Raw genomic sequence first — 20,796 nt, 5'->3', positions numbered from 1 at the left:
AAATTAATAGTAAGGAATGCCGAGGAATCCCTACTCCACCTATGGTTTTGATAATAGTGGTAGCACATTCAGAGGGAAATTGAAACAAGAGTGTATTCCAGTGGCTGAAACCCTTTTTTGAGTGCAAATAGTGAAACCATGTTTCCATCAAGTGGGACTGAGTGCCAACAGAGCCCACAGAGCCTGTTTGGTCAATAGAGAGGAACCACATTTCCGTGGCCCCATCGGCTTTACATAATTCAAACATCACAGTGTAACTCGGATGGGAACCGAGTTGGAGCTGGTGTAGTGTGATGGAAGAGGACTGCATGAGAAAGGGATGGGAGGGAGCAGAAAGAGACTGATGGGTACATAGGAGACACAAAGCACTCAAGGTCAGTGGAGAGAAACAGCATCATTAAAATAGTGAACACTTGCATTTGGGCAGTCAGGGACAAAGAAAGAACAGTTAAAAATGTCTAATATATCAGTTGTCCTTTCTTAGACAGAGTACTGTAGTGCTTATGGGCATATTATCTTGGTGCTTTGTGTGTGATTACGGCTCAGTGGTAATTGCACTGCTGCACACCTGCAGCTGACCCCAGAAACTAGGCCCTCTTCTTCTAGGCCAAGTAGCACCTATGAATAGACCAGGACAGATGCTTTTGGGGGATTTTCAGACCATCTGAAGTAGTAGGTATCCTCTGGTATATACAGTATCCAGGTATATCTAGATATCTAGGTATCTAGATGTCCTCTGCTAAATTCACTGAAACAGTCATTGAAGCTGTGCTGATGAACACATGGTATTATTTCTGAATTGGAGTTGGAAGCAAAAAAAGTGAAAAAATAATGTGAAGAATGTGAGGATGCATGATATTTTCTTTAGATTCATTACGACAAATAAATGGGTTCACAAGACATGAGAGAATTATCAGCTGTATGTCACTTGATAGTTGGTAAAGATTTGTGATTGATCTTGTGACCAATCTAGAGTGAAATCTGGCACACACTATGTAATTAGTCAGAATACTTAATAATAATTGGCAAGAATCAAACAACACAACCTAATCAAATGTAAATATCTTAACCAGGCCTGTTAATTTTTTATTTCTATGCCTATTTATGATTTTCTATTTATATATTCTTGATGGGTTATTTATTACTCTTTGTATTTGGTGTTGCACTACTTTCTATGTGCATGTGCTTTCTGTGTGCTTTTTCTGTGTTTTGTGTACTTACTGTTCTGTGTGCGACAGAGAAATTAATTTCCTTGACGGAACCTCCTTAAGGGATAAATAAAGTTATACTCTACTGTTTATGAAAATGACATGCTAAAGGAAAAATGTTACCACAGTGGGTGATGTTTGTCCTGATTGATGAAAACATACATTCCAGTGTTTGTGACATCCTATTGTGTACCTGCTTATGAAACTTTTCTTTGGATTTATTTTCAATTAATATGAAGTAACCATTGTTTAAGACTGCCCTACCCGGGAGGCAACTGAAGAAGGGTTGCCGTTGAGGAGGTGGTCTTGATGGTGAGAACTGGAAGCTGTGACTCGAGGCTTTTCCAGGAGTACAACTGGGCGATGAGCAGCGCAGGGTCACAACCTGATGACCTCTCCTTTTCTATGGGGTGTGGCAAAAGAAAGAAGATGGATTGGACAACCATATCACAATAAAATAGCCCCAAAAACAACAGGTCACATTCATAGAGATACCTCACAAAATATTAATATTAAATCAATAGATATGCAATTTATAGTGTATCTTTTATATATGCTTATAATCCCAGTTCACTATTTGACTCAAGCTCCTTACATTACTTGCACTATTAGCAACCTTATGTGTGTGTGTTTGTGTTTGTGTGTGTGCGTGTGTGTGTCTGTTTGTCTCTGCTAGCATGTATGTAGGTGTGCATTCGTAAATGAATCCTTACTCTCCTCAGCGGTTTCTCCCCAGAGAAGCAGAGCAGAGAAGCTGATGAGAATCTTGGAAGGTTGTAGACTGTCCACACAGAAGTAGTGAGCACCTGTCACCTCTGAACACTTTGGGGAAATCACACAAACACTGGGTTTGTTATCAGTACGAAGGCAGACAATTAAAACAAAAGGTGAAAGATGAGGCACAGTAAGTCATGGGAAGATGGTTTTATCAAGGATAAGCTGAAGAAAATGAGGACATAAAACAAGGAAAGGAAAGAAGAAAGGTGAGTAGAGGAAAAAAGATACAGAAAGAGCTGAGTGAGAAAGAGAAGGGTGAAGAAGATAGATAGCAAGAGAAGAGGGAGAAGATGTGTACGTGTCTGGAACAACAAGCAGACTCAGCAGTCTTCATGCACAGACAAACAAACACACACACAGACCGCAGCAGAGGTGTGTATATGATGCAACTATACAGATTAATCACCTCCTGAAGACAGAGAGTGAGGAACAGTACCAAGTATTGGCAAAGGACCACTTTCAACAAAGACTACAAACGTAGCAAACATCTTTCCTGGGTAAAGCAGCACCTGGTTATATTTGAAATTCATCATCCTCGTTGTTTTGCACAGCTGGTGATCACTAGATGTCTTACTAAACTAAAGGTAGCCGAGGCTAATCATCAACTACACCACTACTGGCTTAGACGTTCCCCAATGCAAAGAGATCTTAATTTCTCTTCCTCTTCTTCTCTACACTTTTATGTCTCATCAGTTCATTTCATTATCTTGACTTCTTGAGTCTCTGTGCTTGCTTGTCCAACATGTTTCCACATCATCATCATCATCCTCACCAGCATTCATGTGATTACAGCTTCTACTACTATCATTGTTGTTGCTGTCGGTGCTGTCATTGTATTAGTAATTCTAATGAATAAAATTAAAATTGTTATATTTTGAAAGCTATTATTGATATTGCAAATACACAACTGTGTTCCTGTCTCACACACTCTCTCTAGCTCTCTCTCTCTTTGCCCCATCTTCTCCATCTGTCTAATTTTATGTCCCCCAATCAGTCAGAGTAGGGACTGCGCCCACTTTGATTGTCTTGTCTACTTGAGGTTTCTGCCTGTTAAATGACACTTTTACCTCAGAGCTTACTACAGCAGACATCACAGAGAGGGATCCAGTGGTAAGCGAGTGTGCAGATGATCTGGTAAAGTTGGTGCCTGTTGCACTTTTGGACAAGACAGTGTTCTGGAAACATGAACAGTTAAGTCAATAAAAAAACTTATCCAGCACAGGCAACACTAGTTTGACAAAGTCCGAACATATGGAGTCGTGTGAAACAATTAACAAGTTCTAACACAACATATTGGATTTGAAGAAGTTAGTCTCCAGGATTATTTTTTGTAACACTTTACCTTAAACTGAGATCGGTGGACATGATGTGAGTAAATCTGTGGTTTATGGAACATGAAAAGAGTCCTAGAAGAGAACAACATTTTTTTTTTGTTCTTAAAGGCTCATTTGGAAGAAAGGCAAATATAATCTTGATTGTCATTTTAAAGAACCTAATCCATCCTTCTTTCACGACTGTCTGTGTTTATCTATTTACACAGTATGTTTGCTGAGTATTCTATTTGTGTTAATTATTAAGTTTTCATTATCTGTATGTGTGTGTGTGTGTGTGTGTGTGTGTGTGTGCGTGCGTGCGTGCGTGCGTGCGTGCGTGCGTGCATGTGTGTGTGTGTCTCAATGACAGCATTTAGCAAAGTCATCCAAGTCCACCCAGATTTCCTGCAGGATGGGTTTGACAGGAGTTCTGGGTTTGTCAGCTGCAGGAACATCTGATGCAGTTCCTGGTTGATCTGGAAGGAAGGGTGAATTCCACTCTTTAAGTAGTGTGACACAGCTAGTGATTATAAATGCACTCTGTACATTTCCTTTCTTATGGTGTTGATTATTCTTGTGTAAGTGTTCTTAATTTGAGGAATTCATGTCTGTAAATGCATTATAAGAAATCATGTTATGAAACGATAACATATGCCATGGTAAAATGAAGATGTAAACTATCGTGTCTCTGCAACCATACAGACTTGTGACTGTATACAGAACATCTCATTACTCATTACAGCTGAGTCAAATCGGAACCATTTCAAGCAGGAAAAGCATAACTTTCACAGGCTGAATGGTACAGATGACTGGTGTTTTTTGTACTGCTTATTACCGAATAGATACACGACTGCCCATGAACTCTGCCATTTCAAAATGATGCAAGTAACAAAATGCCTCTTCTCTTGTGACTAATTTCAAGTTATCTAAGACTCAAATCATTTTCTGAAACACAAAAAGCCAAATTGGCCGAACTCCCCCATAATGGCATAGTGTAAGCACACATGCACATCCATACTCCCACTCACTGACTCCCACTATCTCAATGTATGCAGAAAAAAGTCAGACATCTGAACGCAGACAAACTCCACCCAAAACACACAAACATGCACACAGTTGTTGTGCCCCCAGGCTCTTCTCTAAAAGTGAGAAAAGTCTGATCAGAAACCTGAGGCGGCGAGGGCCAGCGTCTCTGCTGCTGAGCAATGGTGGTCCGTTAACTCAAACTGCAAAACTGCAGGTGTTACTAAGCAACTAAACGGGGGCAGAGAGAAGGCAGGGAATTGGCTGGTTGTCATAATGCATAATTTCAGTCCCATTTTCTTCAAAGTGTCCACCCCAATGGAAGCATGGAAAGAAACGAGGAAGGAGTGGAGGTGACGTACAAATGGTCCTAATTACATGGACTGGACCTCTTTGTACAGATGCTGTTCTAATAAAGAAAACCCTCCAACAACATATTAATAACAATCTCATGTCCATCCTTGTAGCTTAATATTTGACCTCAGGAAATTTGATTTTGTTTGCAGATACAGTACAGTGTTGGCGATTTTCAGCAAGAACAAAGAGCCAAGCATTGCACAAACAAAAAAACAAAAAAAAGGATACCATGAGAGACGCATTCATCGTCCTTGTCCCTGTCCTTTGCAATAACCTAAAGGGACAGAGAGAGGAGGAAAGGGAGAGGGAGGGAGGGAGAGAGAGAGAGAGAAAGTGAGACAGAGCAACACTGACGGAGATAAGCCTCTACCCGCTAGTGATTCCACGCCAGCTGTGGTGTTGCGCCACTCTCACTGAACACCACAGGACACAAGGCACACTTTAATTTGACAAGGGCTGCTCCTCTCCTGCTGAAAACGCACCCAGCAAATACCAGCTCTAATTTACTTTGACTGCTAGTGACACATGAAGAATTATTATGTTGTGTCACATTATTTCTCTTGAAGGGGGATTACTCAACAGCTCTAATTTCATGCACAATAAGGAAATAAAGCTAATAAGTCATTCTCACACCTTTCAAATTCTACTGTTTTTGTGAGGTGTGACATAATGTACTGTAGTACAGGAACAATATTTGGTGCTTCGTTAAAAAAAAAAAAAAAAAAAAGCAGCATTTAACTGTAATGTCCAGTACGTCACCATCCTCATTTCCTTTGAGCTCCTGGGTTCAAGGTGTTTATGATAATGAAGTCATGAGTGGAAATGCTCACATTGTCATTGGTTAATTAGCTGAATACAAATGATGTACTGTATTTTTCGTGGTGTAACTGCAAAGCAGCCTGAGCTAAGACCCGAGGTGAGTCTGTGTTTGTGAGTCATAACTTATTTGAATAAGTACCCGGAGACCCAGACAGACAGAAAAAAAGGCATTGTGATTGAAAGTCGCACTTGAACTCCCCTCACCCCCCCTCTCCACCCCCACACTGGCAACAAAAACATTCAATGTATTTTTAACGGTAGGAAAAAGAGCTCAGTGGTGTGACGTGCCCTGTCCACCCACAGTTATTGTATTACAACAGCTATTTTATCAGATTGATTATATGTGTACTGTACAGGTATACTACAAGGATAACAGACTTGATGATCTTAACACAAGCATCATGAGATTGATTTTATCTTTAATCTCACACTTCAAGTGTCTTTTTTTTCAGTCACAATTAACCATGTCATTTCTCCATGAATCTCACCATATTTCACTTTTTCCTCTTGAAATTCCACCAATTCATAAGTAAATCAAACTAGAACCACGGGAGTCAGAGACTGCAACATCCCGTGACCCTGAATTCAAAATTTTATCTTGACCTACTTTCATAGAAAGCACTAGCTTTGATCTATGGTATTACAACGATCTTCTCCCTCATCTTTCTATCTTATCTAGTTCCTGAGTCGTATCAGGTTCATCTCATTTTCTTCCCCTTTGCTGCACGAGTAATCTGCTTTTTGTTCCATCTTTCTATCTGCAACGGTTGCAAAGATATTTGGTGGACTAACGGACGGACGAACACACAAACTTACAAAATTACAATACATCACCACTTTGAAGCGGGATGTAATAAATTCACAGTTGTCAGGGAGTAAGAAATCTACTTATCTCAGATGCCAGATTGGATTTTGGGAATTCTAATTCTGCGGCGCCAGTAAACCATTAACACGGAGGGGTTTTGGTGAGTTAGTGATTAACTGCATTCCAAGCACATTGGAGTATGAGGCAGCTACACCATCTAATTCTTTAACGCAGACTGGCGTTGAGTTGACTGAGGCTGTTGTTGACTGAGGGACATCATGAAACATTCTCACCTCCCTCTAGACTTGAGGCTATGAACAGAGGTTCGTACTGTTGGCCTGGGTTGACAGATATAAAAGGGATGTGTCAAAGCAACGCGTCCCCTTCTCACTTGTTGTGCAGTCCCTTCTGCACGTGACTGCCATGTGCTGACAGACAGCAGGAACACACACTAACTGAAAATGTGGCTCATGTGACATATACCAATCCACATGCCCACATGTGCACACACACATCAGATTAGCCTGGCCATACTGCCCTAGCTTAACCACTCTATAACTGGTCACAGTTACACAAGAGGGCGATTAATGTGAACTCTTTTTTATCTCTGTATGCTAGGAGTGAAGTGTAATAATGAACCCCCCCCAGGAGACACAGACACTGATGGCTCACCATCTAATTGCACGTTTTTTTCATCAGTGCAGTATCCGACCTCTCCCTGGATGAAACCCACGCACCCGATTCAACACCAGCACACACCAGAGATCCTCTTTTTCCATCTCTCTCAGTTTCCTGCAGCACTTTCATCTCTCCCTTGTCCAACTGTCGCTTTCTTTTTATTTTGCAGGACCCGTCCTTTCTCATTGTGTACAGTCGTGCCTTGTCTTTATTCCTCTATGTTCTGTTTCTATCCTTATCTCTGTGTCCATTTGTGTGTCTCGGCAGCTTCTCTAAGCCCGTCTCCACCTCCCTCCCCTTGCTGGTTCTCTCTTTAGTACAGATGTGCCCCTGGTCAGTAGTGGCCTGGCTAGGGAACAACAGAAGTGACTTTGAGACTAGGGGATGACAGCTTTGTTGTTTCTGGCACACAGAGATACCCTCACAAACCTTTAACTTTAAAGGAGGCAGAGAAGTGATTAAAAAAAAATAAAACAAGGAAATTGTGCCGATAGCTGCTCCTACCATAGTTTTAAGACATACAGGAAAACAGTCGGCTTTACAAATCCACATTTAATACACAAATTAATTTGGCTTACTCAAGTAATAATAAGATGTTCAGTCAGAAGATTTGTAAAATATGAAATACACATTAGTTCAGTGTACCTCTTTTTCTTCTATTGCGCTGTTTGATGAGTTGGGGGTGCATTCGGGTGCATCAGGCTCAGGGCATTCTTTGAATACAGTCTCCTCTCTCTCAGCAATGGACACCAGAGGGAACATGTAGCAATGCTTCCCCTAAGCACTCTGGTTGGCCTCTCTAACACACAGGACACAAATATTCCTTCTATATGTTATGTGAACATACACACATGCATCATATCATAATGACATACCAGCAGCGGAGAACACATTTAGAAGCAATGCACCATTTCACCCTTAAATGAGTCATGCGTGTCACATTGTAGAAACCCAGTGACACATTGAGCATTTCTACCTCAGCAATGCTTTTATGTGTGATTTTCTTTATACAGCCATAAAGAAAATCATACTTTGTGGCCATTCGTGCAAAGTTCAGACTTGGAGACACATTTTTAATAGTTGTTTTTTTCCAATAACCGTGTCCATACATAAATTGTGGCATGTTTCTGTCTAATCTAGAAAAGGCACAGTCAAATTTCATATATTAATGCCTTGCCTGTTCTTGAAATGTTTAGCCATAACTGAAATGTGTCATTACCCTAACAGAGCAACACACTGCAAACTATTATATTAATTTGTTAAAATTGTGTGTCCACAAAGAATATTTTTATAAATTTATGAGGAAGTGTTTTACAATGAAATCACTTGAAATAAATTTTTAAACAAATATCAAAGTTTATTTTCCAAGACTCATCCTAATTTAAATGCAATTGTTTTTCTGTAAAATGAATTACTGTGATCTTAAAGATCTCAGAGTTAATTAGTTATTACATTGAATGCACATTAACGAATAGTTATCATATAATTTAATGTAATGACTTTGTTTTTACTTTATTTTACAAAACACTCCGTTACGGTAGTGAAAGCACTGTTACGTTAGTGCCTTTACTGCTTGGTCGTGACCACATGATTATGTTTGCAAAGTTGTACGGTATCCCCTCAACCAACTCAGAACCTGCCTTACAATTTGATTTTTACAAACACAAATGTTTATAATCAATAAAATGAGGTCATTTACTATTTTACATTACAGTACTTCAACATAGCAGCACATCTACTGCAACATGAAATTAGAACATCAAACGGGTTTTGTACTTGAAATTGCATTAAAGAACAAAAATATAGAACATTAATAATCAAGTTATTCACTCTCTGAAATGATAACCTATAACAGCTCCTTCATGATGCACCTCCAATGAGCAACTTATAAAGGGGACGGCGCCTTGCTCAAGAGCGCCTTGGCAGTGCTCGAGAGGTGAACTGACACCTCCCACTGTCAGTTCACACTCTCGGGTCACGAACCACCAATAAGCATTATATTCATGTTTTATTATATCGTACAATATTAAGCACTCTGACATTCTTAAGAATGAAATGTGATTTACAGATCAATATATTATTATTATTATTATTATTAATAATAATAATAATAATAATAGTAATAATTCAAATTCATTAAAAATTAAGTAATCCCCAAGGGGCAATTGAAGTCACATAAAGCACAAAAAAAGAAAAGTAGAGTGCAAAAAGCAAAAAAATAAAGAAAGAATTAATAAACAGAAAGCCAACACTGACACTAAAATATACAATAAACAGATATGCACAATATAAAAGGGTATATGCGATGGTGTAATAAATAATATATCAAGACCCTTCATATTGTGGCAGCATTATGTGTGTTAGTATGAAGGGTGTAAAGGTGCAAACATGCAGTGTAAACATAAATAGTGTAAACAAACAATAAACATAAATGATAATTAAATAATAATATACCGTACACTGTTTATGCTAAATAATAACTCAAAACGTAGTTAGTTTAAGACCTTGTTAATTGAAACCTAGTGTTAGTTAGTTAGTTAGTTAGTTACTTAGTTACTTAGTTACTTAGTTACTTAGTTAGTTAGTTCAAAAACAAGTTAGTTTAAAACTTAGTTCAAAACCTAGTGAGTTAGTTTAAAACCTAGTTAGTTTAGAATCTATTTTTTTGCTAAACCTAGTGGGTTTATTAGTTCAAAACGCAGTTAGTTTAAAAACCTAGTTAGTTCAAAAACTAGTTCGTTGAAAACCTAGTTAGTTCAAAACCGAGTCAATTATTTAACAGAAGCAAATTAACAGTATAAACATACATAATAATTAAATTATAACATAAATATGTATTATTACTATGTTTGAGTATAATGTAACAATAATGATGAGACATTGCCTTAAATATGTCAAACATTACATGTTTACACTACCTTAACGGTTGTCACAACCGTAACGTTACAAATTGTTACAGTTGTGACATATTTAGACAAGTTCTAGCATAACTCAAACACACTAACAAATAAATGGCTAGAAACAGATATTTGAACAGTTGTACACACAAAATAAACATAATATTTTGATTTGAGCTCTTAAAGGTGTACTGACTTGTAGATAATTTGTGTACGGTTGGGACACATATTAATGTAACATACTGATTTTTCAGAGTTTGGAACACATTTACTTAAAAATGATGAGAGATTTAAATGCCGTTTTTGGGTTCCCAGGAGAGGAAAGGGCTAGTAACCCCGATGAACTGCTCTGGTTGAGGAAAAAAGTCACTCTGAAAAGTGGATTAAAAATATCTCACATATCATGCAAGTACTGCTTCTTCAGGCTGTTCACCACATATTCTGTTTCACTCTGAGATCAGCTGATGTCAGTATATATGAGCCAGCAGCTATTTCCATTATAGAAGTGTTACAGCTGTCCTACTCCTTTCTTCATTTTAGCAATACATTTCCCCTTACTCCCTTTCTAGTCTAATTTATTTATGAAGAATTTATTAACTTTCTCACACACTCTGTGGTTCATCGGTGACCAAGACCGTCTTGCGTGGGCATCTTACTTTCCATCGAGGTTCAGGTGGAGGTTTGGGTGGTGCCACCAGCGCACAGGCTCTGGTTCTGGTCAAAAAGACAACGTGACTGTTCAGCAAGGAGACCGTACTGACGGAGAGAATCTGAGTGATCAGCCTGTAAAGCCACACAGAGAAAAAAAAAGCAATAAAACACATTTATTACTCACTATGAAAATGCAGCTTAAAAGAGAAGCTCTCTGGTCTAAAGAAGACTCAGCTCAGGCTACCAAAAAGTTAATTTGAGTGGAGATCAGAATATGGTGCAACTCCTTCAATGGAGGAAAATTCTGGAAACTGTCCACCAAATAGAGTTACCATGGGTATAAATAATAAAGTGAGGCCTGTTGAGGTAAAGTATCCAAGTAGAACACACCATGCCCTGAGGTCACTGTTACTGTATGCAGCAGTCGTCAGTGATCAAAAGTAGACACATTTGGGGTAAAGTCACTGTCAACAAAGAAATAAAGAAGAATGTCTCTTTAAATACTGAACCATTAATACACTTTTCTATATAGGTCATCAATAGAAATCCGTATCTCTGAAATGCTCAAGCCTGCTTCGCTCTGTGTTGTATTTGTGTCAGAATCTCAATCTCTATACTGCATGCTTCCCAATCTGGAGTCAATATTTGACAGTAAACTAAAAAATGATAAAATGTAAATGCCATTCAAATGTACAAATGTGTCCTGTTATATAATATGAAGGAGTGAGCATTGGCATAGTTGAGGAGGACTTTAGAACAGACATACCATTTGCGCAAACTGAAAGGAACTGGTGTGTGGCTTCAAAGGGTAGTAGCTGGTGCACACCACCACCTCTGATGTACCTGAGAAATACACACAAACAAGTTAAATATCAGTAAGGGTAAGAACACAGAAAGCACATTAAATGCATATTCTAAAAGTACACTGAGACATTAAACAGACAGGAAATTATTGGCGGTCTCTGATTAAACATACTGCAGATACTTCTACCAACAACAGGTAGGCTTGATAAAATTCAGTGTTGCGTGAAACCCTAAATGGTGAAATCATTACAGTGCATTCGTCTCCACTTGTATAAATAAAGCAACAGAAGATTTAGGTTATCTATGGATAGCCCCTCCCATCGTGCTTCTATATCATAGAAGGAGGACATGGGCCAGGAGACATGGAAATTCAATTTGGAGGACCACAGTGAGAGGAGATATGAGCGCTGCTGTTCCACCAAAATGAAGAGGAGACATTAAGAATTGAACAGAGAAGTGCTTCTCTCATTGCATAGTCATTTATGCCTTTCAATTCATGCATTTCATTGGAATATGACAGCAAGACACCAAACAGTGAAGGAGAACATATACTGGTTTTTATGTTGGCATGTGAGCATCAGATGATGAATTATCCTGAAAAATAAACGATCAGCAAAATATTGTAATTTGTCAATAGAGTCAAAAAAGAGCAGGTTGGTAAATAGCAAGTCCATCATGAGCCTCATTCAAGAAAAAATGTCAAAATGATTTTTGTGTTAGTACCATCGCTACTTCATAAATTATATGATAACATGTTCCATATTTAGCACTAATCAATGATGCTAGTCTTACTTGAAGTTCAACTTGTTCCTCATCATTAACTGGGTTTTTAGAACACAACTTCTGCACAAGCATAATTAATCTACCGAGGGCATGTCTACCTTTCCCCATCCATCCATTTTTCTTTGGCTGCTAATCCTCAACAGGATGGTGGGTGTGGGGGGGGGTGACATTGGGCAGGGTGACACACATAAAGACAACCCTTCACATCCATCAGCAATTTACAGTTCCTAATCCTCCGATTGAATATTTTTTTTGGTGGTGGAAGGAAGATAGACAGCCTGCATGGAAGCCACTCAGGCACGTGGAAACATGGAAGCTCCCCACAGAAAAGTCCAGGGTCCTCAGTGCCCTCAGGAACCTTCTTGTTGTGAGGCAGCAGTACTTCGCCCGACCCCATTCTCCCAGCCAATCTCACCTGACAAATTGTCTTTCACTAACAACTAAATTTCATTACACAACCTTAAAAAGCCTTTAGCCGTCTACTAAAATGGTCTGAGAAAACTCCAGGACTCTTTCCTGAGGACACGTTTCAATCGTACCATCATTGCACAACTACATTTGACTTGGGAGACTCTCCTGCCCTACGGGAACACCAAATAATTCACCCTGCCACTGCTCCCTCTGCTGCTTTATTTATAGTCCCCCATACACGCATTAACCCTCCCTGTGCTCCATAATACATGAGCCTGGGAAAACAGGAAGTGATGCTTGAAACAACAGGAAAGTGGCTGAAAGGCTGTGGCTACATGAAATGGAAGTGTTTTGTTGAATAGTGACCCCAGGCATGGATTTTTTTTTCTCAGTCCAGAAATAAATTGACAAACAATAGTTAATGTTGATAAGGTAAAAGAGTTAGTTGTGTAAGTGTAGGATAATGGAGTCATTGATAAGGTTGAGTTCCTGCTGGACAATGAAATATTCATTGACATGCTCCGTACAGGTTGAATAATGGATGAATTATGGTGGCAGGAAAATAGAGATTAACAAATACGGAGCAAATTCGGTAAGAATCCCTCCCTGATGTTGGATTTGCGGTTTGAGGGAGTCTCCGACACACTCTCCTCTGGGTTTAAATATGGGAATAGTGCCTCTCAAGGAATCCCAGGTTTTCTGAACATATAAAGACCTGAGAGGAGGTTGAAGAAAATGGGATTGGTTTCTGGCCATAGAGAAGGGCATTTTGTTCTCAGGGTCATAATAGTATTTCTCTAAACACACCTTATTGTGTTGGAACCCATTGCATTAATCATTCAGCTTTGCCTGTCATTTTGTTCCAAACGTTTCAGCCCTTTTTCTTAGATGTGACTTTACAGCCATTTCTTTTACTCTTACTATAGCCTTCCTCTATTTTTAATAGTTTGTACAGTTCTTACACCACCTTTGAGTATTGCTAACAAATATAGTACACGAAGAAATCTTGAATCTACTTTAATACATCATCATTTGTAACTGAAGCCAAGATAAGGCATGCTTATGTGTATGTACACATGGAGACACCGGGAATTAATTAGGATTCACATAATATGTTAAAAAGAACTTGCATTTTTTTAAAAATTGGCCTTTTTAAAGGAGCCTAAAGCTTCCAGACAGGACATGTTAAGGTAATCAGTGGGATTGCAGTTCAGTTAAGTACAGCAGTTTCATAAACTCCATAGAAACATCTTACTCCAGATTTCAGGGTGAACAAAGTCAACAAAAATTTGACCAAGAAGTGTATAGCTGGTTGCTATACAAGAATCATTGAGCATACAACCAACAAGCAAAAAGTAGAGACTTCACTTTGTTTTTTGTTTGAAGGACCACTTTTCTTGTCATTCACATATGAAGAGGACAAAATTTGGCATTTTTATAACTGCCAGCTCTCTCTGCTGCCCACTAGTTGGAAATCTGGCTTGAACTGAAGCATGTACTTTATTTTTAGTGACAGTAGCTGAGCACCAAATGCACCAGAGCAAAATCTGAATAATTTTTAATATATTTAGCGTAATTATATATTTAATAATATAAAACTTCGGCTAGAGTCTACATGCAGTAATATTATGAGTAAGTGTAATTATGCACACACCTACAGTTATACCAATCAGCAGGTACAAGCAATTCATCACATACTTGTATAAACACAAACAAATACAGTACACCTTAATATATTTTTCTCTTTATTCACTTTTCTTTCTCCAGCTAAAACACTGGTTGAAATGACTCTTTGTTGAAAAGCCCTACAAACTCTTGTCCGTGTGTGTGTGTGTGTGTGTGTGTGTGAGAGAGAGACACTTGTGTTCCACCGATCAATCAGAAAACAGAACCAGTTGATCACAGCACCTGTACATGTTGACAGTTTCCTTAGGCAACACGCGAACAAAGCTGCTAACCTGCTGGGATAAATAGAACACTCGCCTGCTCCATTTCAAAACACTCTTGCCAAATTAAATGAAGTGTCTTCAGTCCAAACTGCCTCCCGTCAGCCACTATTATGGATGGTGTTATTACCACAGTGGTTTTGTAAAGTGTGACTCTCACTGTCAGTGGAGACAGAGTAAAGTAAAAGTATGCAGAAACAGTTACTGCATTGTATTTGTGTATTTTGACAAACCACGAGGAATGGATGGATTTTTAGTGCAAAGTGTTTGGAACAACAGATAGTGGAATCGGAGGTGCACCAATGAGGACCTTATTTTATAGGAATGACTTCTGGGATCCAACCAGTGAGGGCATGAATAGAGAGAAACTGACCCATCTCCCTGCTGCCCTCTGATACCACACTGAGAAACACACACACACACATCAATACACAAATTTTCATGAACATTGACAAGTTCAATTCATAAAACCATGGTCACTCTGTCATTCTATAAGTTTGGCCCCTTGATTCAAAAGATTTAAAACATGAGAATGCTGTTGTCAGGAAACTGATACTAAAAATGGAGGCCACAATATTTTGATTTCTGTCTTGGCATAAATAAAGACAACAAAAGCAACGGGCCTCTAAGAATAAAGTAACTTTTGAAAATATTTTCAAATAAATACAGTATTTACACTGAAGAATCATAAAGACAATGGTAATTGAACTTGACTCCTCTGTGGGTTGTAAACTGTTCAACGTTTTTATCATTTAACGTCATCACCAAATGTTCAAGGCTTTTAGTGATGTTTTTCTGTTATCTGTCTGAGTGAATTATTAGGATATAGCCTCAGCTTGACTCTGATTCACAGTCTGGTCTTCTGAATGGGAATATAAGAGTGTGTATGCATTCTTCACATGAATATTCATCCGAAGCAAATGGAGACAGTAACTAAGACTAATCCTTCTGGGATCCATGATATTCTATTAAAAAAACAAACATGAAATCAATACAACTTGATCAGTAAAATCAAAATCAAGTAAAAGCTGCTATCTTGAATCACTTCACGAAAAACTGGAACTCAGCACTGAATTACAGGAGCAGTCAGATTTGTTTTTTAATAAAAACACTTTTTTGCAGAGGCCCCCAGCAGACACAAAAAGTTTTTAACTACTTCAGTGTGAAGAACTTTCACTATGGCTCATGAATGATTCACCATCAGAGGCTCCTTTGTTTCCTGTCTTAGATGAAACATTTATGTCTTGCCTTCCTGTGGACATTAGAGGAGCCACCGTTATGTACATGCACCATGTTGCCCCCTCACAGGCACACACTCTACCTGTCTGTAGATCAGGCGACGTTAGGGTTGAGCTGAAAGCAGGCCTTTGCTGTCAATGACAGTAACAGTCAAAGCTGTCTTTTATCTCAGAGATAATTAATTAGAGAACAATTCAGTTGGGCCAGATATAAAAATGAGGAAAGATATGTGAAATAAAAAGTTTTAATTATTGCAGCATTTTTTAAGTTGTATTATACAGTATATTTTACTTACATGTGCATCACATCTGCAGGGAACCATATGTCAGTCAGTCAGTCATTTTCTTAACCTGCTCAATCCGCTTACGCAGGTCGCAGGGGAGCCGGTGCCTATCCCGGCAGTCTCAGGGCGTGAGGCGGGGGACACTCCAGCAAAGACGCCAGTGTACCGCGGAGCCACATAGTAACAAACAATCACTCACACACACACTCACTCCTACGCTCAATTTGGGACCGGCCAATCAACCTGAAGCGCATGCTTTTGGAGGTGGGAGGAAGCCGGAGAACCCGGAGAGAACCCACGCAGACACGAGGAGAGCATGCGAACTCCGCACAGAGCGGGACTCGAACCCGGGTCCGCCGTGTTGTGAGGCAGCAAAGCTAACCACTGCGCCACCGTTTATTTTGTCAAACAAGATTGTTGAATAAAAAGGTTGTTTCCTAGCAGGATGTTAGCCTTTGGTCACACCTTTACACTAGCTGTCATCGCTTGAAACTATTTTTCACCATTCAGGACACAACTGACCATTATCCTTTGCTGAAACATATGTTAAAAGACAAAATCGGTTTTAATTGCCAAAATTTACAATTTTTGATGAAGTCCAGTATTTTCTGCGTAAATCAATCTTGTATGGCAGCCTTATTTGTCAAATCTTAAATTTGTTGGCTATGTATGTATGTTACCATTGACAAGTTGATACTGGTAAATATGTGTATTCATTACACACTGGGTGTGGTGGTGCCCCTTAAAATGGTAGTTAATGAAGATTTTATATGCTTACACATGCAATTTTGGACTTGTATCTGTATATATTTGTTCATAGGTCAATGCTGACTGGTTATTGTTAGCTAAACCTGCTTTATTCAAGCAAAGCCAGTGAACAGTGTTAGTATGGAGTAAGTAGCCTGTGATGTGACAGTAGTTTTATTGGAATAAGGCTGTATGTTAGGAGCATATTGGCATGACTTTCACTCTTAATATAAGAGTATAGCAATTGTTTCCAAGCAGCCAGTGTCAGTACTGACATACTTAGAGTTTCTGTTGGAATACACAGTAACTCACTTTGTGGTAGCGATTTTAATGAGAGTTTTTGCCGACAACATTGGCCACAGTTCTGACTGACAGGTGGAGGCAGGACGGAGCAGGTTGTCTTCTTCATCGAATGGCATTGAATCATCTATTGTTATCTTCCTCCAGCAACCCTGAGAGCAAAAAAACGAATGAGAGTGAAGATGGAAAAACAATCAATACAACTTTAATAAAAGTTAAGAGATATTTTGAAATATTTTTCAGCTTTATCGAGACTAATGCAGTTCAGCTAAACTTTGAAGGAGAAGTTTGGCATTCTAGGAAGCACACTTATTTTCTTTCTTGCAGACACTTCAAGACCACTGACGTCTGCACACTACATACAAATCAATAAGCCTCAAACTGTCTGAAGATAAGAAATTCTCTTTATTTGGCACCTCCTCAGCTAGAAAGTGAATTAATAAATAAATACACACACATACATTTAAAATGTGTATATACTTACAGCACTGAGCCTGTCTGACCATTGCCTTCAGGAATATCACTGAAGTGATTCTAGCATCAGCTATCAACTTAGTAATAGTAATTATATAGTAATTATCACTGTTATTCATCCATCCATCCATCTCATTGTAGACAAGGTGTTCACAATCGTCTACAGCCACTTATCTGCCTTGCAGGTCATGAGTCTGCTGGAGCCTATTCCAGCTGGCTATGAGCAAAAGCGGGTTACACCCCAGGCTCACGCCAGCTCATGTATTTTGTATAGTTGAGGCATTATAAGCCAAAGTACTTAATACTGTTACTGCCACAGAAATCTAACGTTGATGCCAAAAGGTTTTTATGAATCCTCATCATCATTTCCTCATTACTATTTAAATAAACACAGAATTCCGTTATTACAATGAAGACTCTCCGTCATCCAGGTCACTACAGAGCTCTGATCTCTGCTTGGAATGTTTTTGACCCAACAACTACCACATTATGCTTTAACTCTCTTAAAAACAAAAACTACAACTCATAACCAAAAAATCTATGAGCTTTGTGATTCATATTCCAACGCCTCCCTCTTTGTATTGTGTTTGCACGTTAGCATCCGGTCTGATGTCAGAGCTAGTTACATGCTTTCTGAGGTAGGGTCTGTCTATTACTGCTTGTAAAACAAATTAGTGCAAACAGGTGATAATCTAAATGACTGTTCACAGCTGTGCCTCTCCTTATGCATCATAGCAGTGTGCACTAGCAATACAAGCCTATAAGAAGTATGTAGTGTGTTTAGATTTCTTACGTTTTTCCTCTCAATTGACAAAATACTGCCCTAAGGAGGAGCTTGATATGTTAACAGATGAGGTAAAGTGGAGACAAGAAGGAAAAGCAGAGAAGGAGAGATGTAAGCAATTGAAAAATGAGGAGAGAAAATGACGATGAGATTGATATTCACAGCGGCACAAAAGTAGGAATCAGTTGTGAAAAAGATTGCTGTGTAACAATATGTGAGCAGGGTAGAAACGGAGTTGACTACGAGCAAAAATAGGCAAGGAAACCGCGGAGAGATGCTTAATGCCATTTCAGCAACCATCTGTTAGCGTGCTATGGTTGGCACGGGGACTTCTGCCTACAACTGTGTCATGCTTGTTTGTCATGGCAAGACTCACAGTGTTACAAAACCCATCCCCTTCAGCTAAGTCTTTGTCACTCTCTCACTGACCCACATTGTTGCACTGGAAAAACTTCTCTTTCAGAAAATGCGCAATAATGTAGACCATTACCTACAGATCTGTGGCAGTAACATAAACTGAAACCTACAGGACAGCAAGCTGTGTCCTAAAGCAATTATAACTTCTCTATAAAGCCACAAATATGTAAAATTCTCACAGTTGGGCATTCCTGTACAAAACATTGCAATGCACTCATACGGTTATTCCTGCTCTTGTGATCTCACAAGATGAAGATATCCAACTTGAGCCTTGCTCTCTGACAAGCAGCTGACTTCTGTTAAGCCTTATCTGTTCATCAGGCGATGTATGATGCTCCGGCACATTTGGCACTGCAGCGAGGCTGACTGATCTGAGCTCTGAGTGGATAAAGCATTCTTCTCCCTTCCCCCCTCAATTCATGAGATCTGCCATTTGCTACCACTAGCATGCCTCTAAATGAGTGCTTGTATGTTACTGTGTGTGTCAAACTCACCATCCAGTGGAGTCGGACCAGATATTTTTCATAATTGTTGTAGAGGGGCACATGACCTTTCATCACATTACACAAGGAGTAGATGTGCTCCCAAGGTTTCCAAGCATCGTCTCCTGTAGATGATGAGTTTTGCAGGGTCCAGACAATATAGACCTCACTGATAATCCACCTCATCAGCTTGAGGGAAGACAGATGGGAGGGAAAAGCAATGAGGAATCAACTAACCTGCATTCCTTGAATCTACTGGGTGGATGATTTGTATCAGTTATCACATGTCTCTTTGGCTAAATCAATGGGGCATTGTTTTGCTCCAAACAAATTCATTCCTGTTGGCCAAGTATCACCATGGGGGACATTTGAATTACACAATTCAAGAGCTAGCCCGAAAGGACGACGTGGGCCCAACCTCCCATGGACTCACCACTCTTCGAGGAAACCATAGGGGACGGCTGCAGTGTGGATTTGGTGGTAGTTAGCACGGGGCTCAAAAACCCTTTCCCCAGACAAAGAGTCTAGCTCTAGGGACATGGAATGTCAGCTCACTGGGGGGAAAGGCGCCAGAGCTTGTGAGGACGGTCGAGAGGTACCAACTAGATATAGACGGGCTCATCTCCACCCACAGCTTGGGCTCTAGAACCCAAACCCTTGAGAGGGGCTTGACTCTCCACTTTTCTGGTGTTGCCCAAGGTGAGAGGTGGCATGCTGGTGTGGGCTTGCTTATAGCCACACTGTCTTGGGATTCCGTTGTTCTTCTTAGGGATTTCAACGCTCACATGGGCAATGACAGTGATACCTGGAAAGGGGTGATCGAGAGGAATGACCTCCCCGATCTGAACACGAGTGGTTTTCTGTTATTGGACTTCTGTGCTAGTCACAGTTTGTCCATGATGAACACCTTGTTCAACCCAGGGATGTCCATAAGTGCACATGGCACCAGGACACCCTAGGCTGGAGGTCAATGATCGACCTTGTTGTTGTATCATCAGACCTCCGACACATGTGTTGGACACTTGGTGAAGAGGGGGGCAGAGCTGTCAACCGATGGTGAGTGAGCTGTATCCACTGGCAGAGCAGGGGGCCGGACAGAATCGGCAGACCCAAACTTGTTTTGAGAGTCTGTTGGGAATGTCTGGCAGAACCCTCTGTCGGTGAGGTCTTCACTCCCACCTCCGGGACAGCTTCTCTCAGATCCTGCAGGAGGCTGGGAAAATTGAGTCAGAGTGGACCATGTTCTCCACCTCCATTGTCAAAGCAGCTGCTCGGAGATGTGGTAGCAAGGTCTCTGGTACCAGTTGTGGGGGTAACCCCCAAACCCGGTGGTGGACACTGGTAGTAAGGGATGCTGTCAAGCTGAAGAAGGAGTCCTATCAAATCTTGTTGAGTTGTAGGACTCTGGAGGCAGCTGAGGAGTACAGGCAGGTCAGGCGTACTGCGACCCGAGACCAAAATATTTCATCATTTATTTTTGCAGACATTGTTGCCCTGTTGGCCTCATCAAACCTGGACCTCCAGCATGCACTGGGACGTTTTGCAGCTGAGTGGGATGCGAGTGGGATGAAGATCAGCACCTCTAAATCTGAGGCCAT

At 40.0% G+C, this 20,796-nt stretch overlaps 1 pseudogene; it reads right to left on the bottom strand.

Annotated features, from left to right (window-relative positions):
• Window positions 1-20,796, bottom strand: part of LOC137613876 (uncharacterized) — a 40,631-nt pseudogene extending 19,835 nt beyond the window's left edge.

The sequence above is a fragment of the Antennarius striatus genome, chromosome 19 (genome assembly GCF_040054535.1).
Source record: "Antennarius striatus isolate MH-2024 chromosome 19, ASM4005453v1, whole genome shotgun sequence".
NCBI lineage: Eukaryota > Metazoa > Chordata > Actinopteri > Lophiiformes > Antennariidae > Antennarius > Antennarius striatus.
Note: the sequence above shows the minus strand (reverse complement) of the source record. Positions and strands in the feature narration are given on the sequence as shown.